The sequence below is a fragment of the Myotis lucifugus genome, unplaced genomic scaffold (assembly GCF_000147115.1).
Source record: "Myotis lucifugus unplaced genomic scaffold, Myoluc2.0 scaffold_872, whole genome shotgun sequence".
NCBI lineage: Eukaryota > Metazoa > Chordata > Mammalia > Chiroptera > Vespertilionidae > Myotis > Myotis lucifugus.
The window spans coordinates 32,007-39,793 of NW_005871920.1; the positions used below are offsets into that span (position 1 = coordinate 32,007).

General features: G+C 41.9%; 1 pseudogene; it reads left to right on the forward strand.

Annotated features, from left to right (window-relative positions):
* Window positions 1-257: 257 nt before the first annotated feature.
* LOC102425005 lies at window positions 258-1,014 on the forward strand (annotated as a pseudogene).
* Window positions 1,015-7,787: the final 6,773 nt, after the last annotated feature.

Consider the following 7,787-nt stretch of genomic DNA (forward strand, 5'->3'; position numbering starts at 1 on the left):
GGAAGTTGAGGAGAGATAGAAACATCAATAAGAGAGAATCACTGATGGCTGCCTCCTGCACACCCGCCTTGAGCTGCAAGGACATTTGAGCTGTCTTTTCGGTGTTAGCCATATTTCTTTTTAAAAATCTGCAGCGGTTGTGCTGTGACTTCCTGTGACCTGCAGTCCTGGTCTGCACTCGCACTGCCGCCAGCCATGGAACCCCATCCCCGCCCCGCCTTCTGGCCCCTGCCATCCATGAGGACTAGTTCGGTGAGATGTGCAGCCTGTGGCCGACCTGGCCCTGTCCCTGCAGGTGGAGCCGCTGCTACACCATCAGCACTCGCGGTACCAGGATATCCTTGTCTTCTGCAGTGAGAGCCATGGCAAAGCCCTGGTGTTGGACGGTGTCATCCAGTGCACGGAAAGGGACGAGTTCTCCTCCCAGATGATAGCCAACCTGCCGCTCTGCAGCCACCGCAACCCACGCAAGGTGCTGGTCATGGGGGTGGGGATGGGGGTGTCCCGCAGGAGGTGGGGAAGCATTCCTCTGTGGAGTCCGTGGTCCAGTGCCACACTGACGAGGATGTCATTCAAGTCTCTAAGATACTGCCGGGCCTGGCGGTTGGCTACTCCAGCTCAAAGCTGACCCTCCACGTGGGTGAAGGTTTCAAGTTCATGAAGCCGAACCAGGACGCCCTCGATGTTATCACTGACTCCTCGGACCCCATGGGGCCTGCTGAGAGCCTCAAGGAGTTCTGTTACCAGCTCATGAAGACGGCCCTCTTAAAAAAAAGGAGATGCACGCAGGTCACTCTTAGCCAGGGTGGGCTACGGCACCATCCCCACTTACCCCAGCGGCCAGATCACCTTCATGCTGTGCAGCAAAAACCCAAGCACCAACTTCCAGGAGCCGGTGCAGCAGCTGATGCAGAAGCAGGGGGAATAGATGCAGCTAACACTACAACTCTGATGTGCACCGGTGGCCTTTGTTCTGCATGAGTTTGCCTCAGGGCCCTGAATGATGTGAGCTGAGCCCAGATGCCACTGCTGACACTGCCCAGGACCTCAGGCCAGGTTGCCAGCACCCGCACCAACCAAGTGTTACAGGCCCCAGAATGCTGCTTGGCCTGCCTGTTTGCTGGACTGTCTCTCTCCCTCTGTGGTGTTCAGCCTCCAAGCCTATACCAGCTGTGTACAGCACCCTCTGTCACCCTCACTCACCAAACGCATGCATTTATAACAACAAAATGTGCAGCCATAGTGCACATGCAAGCATGCCATTTTCCTACTTACCTGTATTCTGTTTATTTCCACATTATTTTAATATTAATGAAGTGATTTTACATTCAAATGAGTTTAATATTAAAATTACTACTATCTATAGTTAATTCAAAACAATATAAAAGGATGCTGTTGCCCTGGACTCCCTTTCTAGAGAAACCACAATGACCAGTTTCTTGCATATTCTTTAAGCAATAGCCTATAGATTGAATAAGTTAATATACGTGAAGTGCTTAGAACATTGCCTAACTCAAACCAAATCTCATGTTTGCTGTACTAGTGAAAGAGGAGGTGGTAGTACTGGCAGTAGAGTGATGGAAAGTGTGCATTTACCAACCTCAATATTTTTTTTTCTAAATATATTTTTATTGATTTCAGAGAGGAAGGGAGAGGGAAAGAGAAAAGGAAAGATCAATGATGAGAGAGAACTATTGATCAGCTGCTTCCTGCATGCCCCCTACTGGAGATTGAGCCCACAAACTGGGCATGTGCCCTTGACTGGAATTGAAGCCTCAACCCTCAGTCCTCAGACCAATCCTCTATCCACTGAGCCAAGCCAGCTAAGGCCTCAATCTTTTTTAGTTGCTAATTATAACTATAATATAGTACCTTGAACATTCCCTTGCAGAAGGGACAATGAATAACAAGTTATTGTGATTACCATAATCTCCTAAACTAATATAAGAAACAAATGCAGAAATTAGATGTCAAAAAAAAATTATTTATAAAATGCTGCATACCCCAAGATCTAAATTAGAGCATTAGTGAGAAATGGGAAGGCTTATGCTAATTAGATGTTGAGTGTGGAGGAGGAATCATAAAATTATTCAGCTTTTTTTCTAGTTAAGGGTAAATACTAGAAACTTAACACTTAGCAGTCACTGGCACTTCCAAATGAAGTTTCTGCTCAAAGGATGAGGCAGGCGACACTGATTACCTCAATATTTTGTATAGTATATGCTAAATAGTGGAGGTAACTTAATTTCAGTAACTTATCTTACAGATATTCTTTGAGCATAGGTTTTAAGAGAAATAAATTTGGGTCCATGATGCCACAATTCAAACTCCAAGGGAACCATAACTCTTTTAGTTGGTGGCTCAGCTAGTTGGAGTGTCATCCCATGTACTGAAGTCTCGGGTTTGATTCCTGATCAGGGCACATACCTAGGTTTCGGGTTCTATCCCCAGTTGGGGCAAGTACAGGAGTCAACTGATCAATGTTCCTCTCTGTGTGTTGAGGCTAAAAAATAAAAATGGGTAACATATTCAGATGTTGGGTCTCAACATTAGAGTTGCATCATTGCTTTTATGCATCCTGTATTTGCCTGTAGACTGAAACTTTGGTACTGAGAAATTACAATGTCAAAATTTCAAATAGCAGCTTGCCCAATAGGGGGTGCTCCTGAAATAAAATTATTTACAGTAAAATAATTACTTGGAAAAATAGCATTTGAGGCAGAAATACCTGAGGGAACTGCAGACTCATGTGATTTTGGATAAGTCCTAATTCTTTGGATGCATTATCAAAATTATTACTGAAGCTGTCATTGAACTTGCAGACTCCTTTTACAGAATTATCTAAGGAACATAAATTACAGATGTTAGCATCTTGGTGGGACCCCAAGAACTATAACAGTACAATCCACTGCCTTGAGGAAACACAAGTGATACCCTTAATGCAAACCTAAATTACAATAAAATGTAGTATTTACAATAAGAATTCAGACAAGAGAGGCAACTCTCAACTTATGTGGGGAGTGCTTTGCTGTTTGGTCTTTTTATTAGAGGGGATGGGGTAAGCAGAGAAAAGTACATGGAAATGACAGGTCAAGATGAGAGGACAACTGGAACTAAAGCCTAGCAGTGAACAAAAGAAAGATTTTCTCACCTGGCTAGTGTGGCTCAGTGGTTGAGCGTCGACCTATGAACCACGAGGTCATGAGTTGATTCCCGCTCAGGGCACATGCGTGTTGCAGGCTCGATCCCCAGTGTGGGGTGTGAAGAAGGTAGCCAATCAATGATTATCTCTCATCATTGATGTCTCTATCTCTCTTTCACTCTTCCTTTCTCTCTGAAATCAATAAAAAATATGTATTAAAAAAATGAAAAAGACCTCTCTACTGCCAGTCAGGATTAGAAATTTGAAAAATAAATTTGAAAATAAAATAACAGATTATGAATAGACACGAACTTCCTAATAAGACAGTGGCAGAGGAAGACAGAGTTCAAGCAGATGAGCTAAGTAAGGAAGAAAGGTCAAGATTCTTTATTTGACAATAGAGACACTTTGGAGAAAATTCTACGAAACATAAACCTTTCATAATCTTCCAAGGTTCCTGCCATGATTGTATAGATTCTCCTTCCTTTTCCACACTTCTCCTGTCAACTAAAAATAATAGCTACTTTTTATTAAAGATCTGTTTTCTGCAAGGGGTTTTATAGGCATTCTCTCACAAAACAACCACCAGCCTGGTAAGAAAGCTCACTGTTGTTTTACTGATGAGGAAGAACTCACAGCTGTCAAGTGGTGAAACCAGAATTTGCCCACTGCTCTGTTTAATTCCAACTTTAATATCCTTTTCATTTTGCCTTTAGAATTCAGAGAGACCAGCCTCGCCGGCATTGCTCAGTGGTTTGAGCATCAACCTATGAACCAGGAGTTTGAGGTTCAAATCCCTGTCAGGGCACATGCCCGGGTTGCAGGCTCAATCCCCAGTGGGGGGCGTGCAGGAGGCACCCGATGAATGATTCTCTCTCAACATTGATGTTTCTCTCTCTCTCTCTCTCTCTCTCTCTCTCTCTCTCTCTCTCCCCCTTCCTTTCTGAAATCAATAAAAAATAAAGTAAACTTCAGAGAGTCTAAGGACAGGCATGGGAGATCCTAATCTTCAATAGTGCCAATGGGAAAAGTTCTCGAGATGTCCCAGTAACACATTTATTTATATGCAGTGAGTAGTCATCTATACATTTCATGATCATTGTCTAAGTTGAAGGACAAGATTAATTTTTAAAAATAGGTATATCCCTAGCCAGTTTGGCTCTGCGGATAGAGCACAAGCCTGCGGACCAAAGATCCCGAGTTCGATTCCCGTCAAGGGCACCATATCTTGGTTGCTGGTTCCTCCCTGGCCCGGGCCTTGATTGGGGCACGTGTAGGAGGCAACCAATCGATGTGTTTTTCTCACATCGATATTGCTCTCTGTCTTTCCCTCTCCCACTCTCTTTAAAAATCAATGGAAATATATCCTCAGGTGAGGATTTAAATAAATAAAATAAAAATAGGTATAAACCCTAAATCCCATCATTTAGAGTTTCAAAAAGTACATTTTGCTAACAAGAAAGTGCCTGTGGCCTTTTAGGAAAGCCTTTTTTAAATCTAAATAACTTTCAAGAAATGTTATATAGTTTATAATTTTGGCCATATAGCCACTAATTTGCCTTTGTACAAGAGATGATAAATAGCAGAAGGTGAGGAGTGTTTTCATCAAGTTGTATATTCTCTCCCACTACTGCATGCTTAGTATAAATTAATATCACAACTCTGAAACCACACTATCAATTCATGACGCTTTTAAAGACAGACTTGATAGCACTTTGCCCTAAGTCTATTTTGCCCTGAGAGCCCAGCTAAGCACTCTCTTGGGAAGGATTTTAAGTGCCATTTGATCTTTCAGTTCTAGTCTCCCCGCCAGTCTGGGCTCCCAATAAAACACCGATGATTGGACAACTGTGCCGTTAGCCATCAATAGCCTGAGTTCAGAGTAGCCTCACTTTAGTTCTACAAAATATACTGCAGGTCACAAATACTCATATTCTCAAGCTTGTAGAGTTTGAAATGTAAGTAATAAAAGTATCAAGCCCTGCGAGCGTGGCTCAGTGGTTGAGCATTGACCTATGAACCAGGAGGTCAAGGTTCCATTTCGGGTCAGGGCACATGCCCAGGTTGCGAGCTTGATCCCCAGTAAAAAGCATGCTGGAGGCAGCTGATTGATGTACTTTCACATGGATGTTTCTCTTTCTCTCCCTTGCTCTCTCTCTAAAAATCAATAAAAATTTTTTTTTAAATAAAAGAGTTGTTGAGCCCTAGCAGGGTTGGCTCAGTGTATAGAATATCGGCCTGAGAACTGAAGGGTCGCAGGTTCAATTCCAGCCAAGGGCACATGCCCAGGTTGCAAGCTTGATCCCCAGTAGGGGGCGTGCAAGAGGCAGCCGATCAATGATTCTCTCTCATCATTGATGTTTCTGTCTTTCCTTCTCCCTTCCTCTCTGAAATCAATAAAAATATTTTTTTTTATATTTTTTTATTTTTCGCTTAAAGTATTACAAAGGGTATTACATAAGTGTCCTTTTTTTCCCCCCCCGCCCTTGACAAACCCCTACCCTCCCTTACCCCCCAGTGTCTTATGTCCATTAGTTATGCTTATATGCATGCATACAAGTCCTTCGGTTGATCTCTTACTCCCCTCCCTCCTGCCCCCCAACTCTCTCTGGCCTTCCCACTGCAGTTTGGCAATCAGTTTGAGGCAGCTCTGCCTCTGTATCTATTATTGTTCAAAAGTTTGTAATGGTCTTTATTATCCATGAATGAGTGAGATCATGTGGTATTTTTCCTTCATTGACTGGCTTGTTTCACTTAGCATAATGCTCTCCAGTTCCATCCATGATGTTGCAAATGGTAGGAGTTCCTTCTTTTTAACAGCAGCATAGTATTCCATCGTGTAGATGTACCACAGTTTTCTAATCCATTCATCTACTGATGGGCACTTAGGCTGTTTCCAGATCTTAGCTATGGTGAATTGTGCTGCTACGAACATCTGGTTACATATATCCTTTCTGATAGGTGTTTCTGGTTTCTTGGGATATATTCCTAGTAGTGGGATCACAGGGTCAAATGGGAGTTCCATTTCCAATTTTTTGAGGAACCTCCATACTGCCTTCCATAGTGGCTGCACCAGTCTGCATTCCCACCAGCAGTGCACAAGTGTTCCTTTTTCTCCACATCCTCTCCAGCACTTGTCGTTTGTTGATTTGTTGATGATGGCCATTCTGACAGGTGTGAGATGGTACCTCATTGTTGTTTTGATTTGCATCTCTCGGATGATTAGTGACTTTGAGCATGTTTTCATATGTCTCTTGGCTTTCTGAATGTCCTCTTTTGAAAGGTGTCTATTTAGGTCCTTTGCCCATTTTTTGATTGGATTGTTTATCTTCTTTTTGTTAAGTTGTATGAGTTTCCTATAAATTTTGGAGATTAAGCCCTTATCAGATATGACGTTGGCAAATATGTTTTCCCAAGAGGTGGGTTTTCTTGTTGTTTTGTTGATGGTTTCTTTTGCTGTGCAGAAGCTTTTTATTTTGATGTAGTCCCATTTGTTCAGTTTCTCTTTAGTTTCAACTGCCCTAGGAGCTGTATCAGTGAAGAAATTGTTTTGGCATAAGTCTGAGATTTTGTTGCCTTTGTATTCTTCTAGAATTTTTATGGTTTCCTGTCGTACATTTAAGTCCTTTATCCATTTTGAGTTTATTCTTGTGTATGGTGTAAGTTGGTGGTCTAGTTTCATTTTCTTGCATATATCTGTCCAATTTTCCCAACACCATTTATTGAAGAGACTATCTTGGCTCCATTGTATGTTCATGCCTCCTTTGTCAAAAATTAATTGAGCATATTGGTTCGGGCTAATTTCTGGACTCTCTATTCTATTCCACTGGTCTATATGTCTGTTCTTGTGCCAGTACCAGGCAGTTTTGAGAACAGTGGCTTTGTAATACAGTTTGATATCTGGCATTGAGATCCCACCTACTTTGTTCTTTCTCAGGATCGCTGCAGCTATTCGGGGTCTTTTTTTATTCCAGATGAATTTTTGGAGAGTTCGTTCTAGATCTTTGAAGAAGGCCATTGGTATTTTAATGGGAAGTGCGTTGAATTTATAGATTGCTTTGGGTAGTATGGACATTTTAATGATGTTGATTCTACCAATCCAAGAACATGGTATGTTCTTCCATCTGTTTATGTCTTCCTCTATCTCTTTTTTCAACGTCCTGTAGTTTTCTGAGTAGAGGTCTTTAACCTCTTTAGTTAAGTTTATTCCTAGGTATCTTAATTTTTTTGGTGCGATGGTAAATGGGATTGTTTTTCTAATCTCTCTTTCTGAAAGTTCACTATTGGTGTATAGAAATGCCTCAGATTTCTTGGGGTTAATTTTGTATCCTGCTACATTGCCAAATTCATGTATTAAGTCTAGTAGCTTTTTGATGGAGTCTCTAGGGTTTTGTATGTATAATATCATGTCATCTGCAAATAAGGACAGTTTTACTTCCTCTTTTCCAATTTGGATGCCTTTTATTTCTTCTTCTTGCCTAATTGCAATGGCTAATACTTCCAGTACTATGTTGAACAGGAGTGGTGAGAGTGGGCATCCCTGTCTTGTTCCTGTTCTTAGGGGAAATGGTGTTAGTTTTTGACCATTGAGTATGATGTTGGCTGTGGGCTTGTCATATATGGCTTTTATTATGTTGAGGTATGA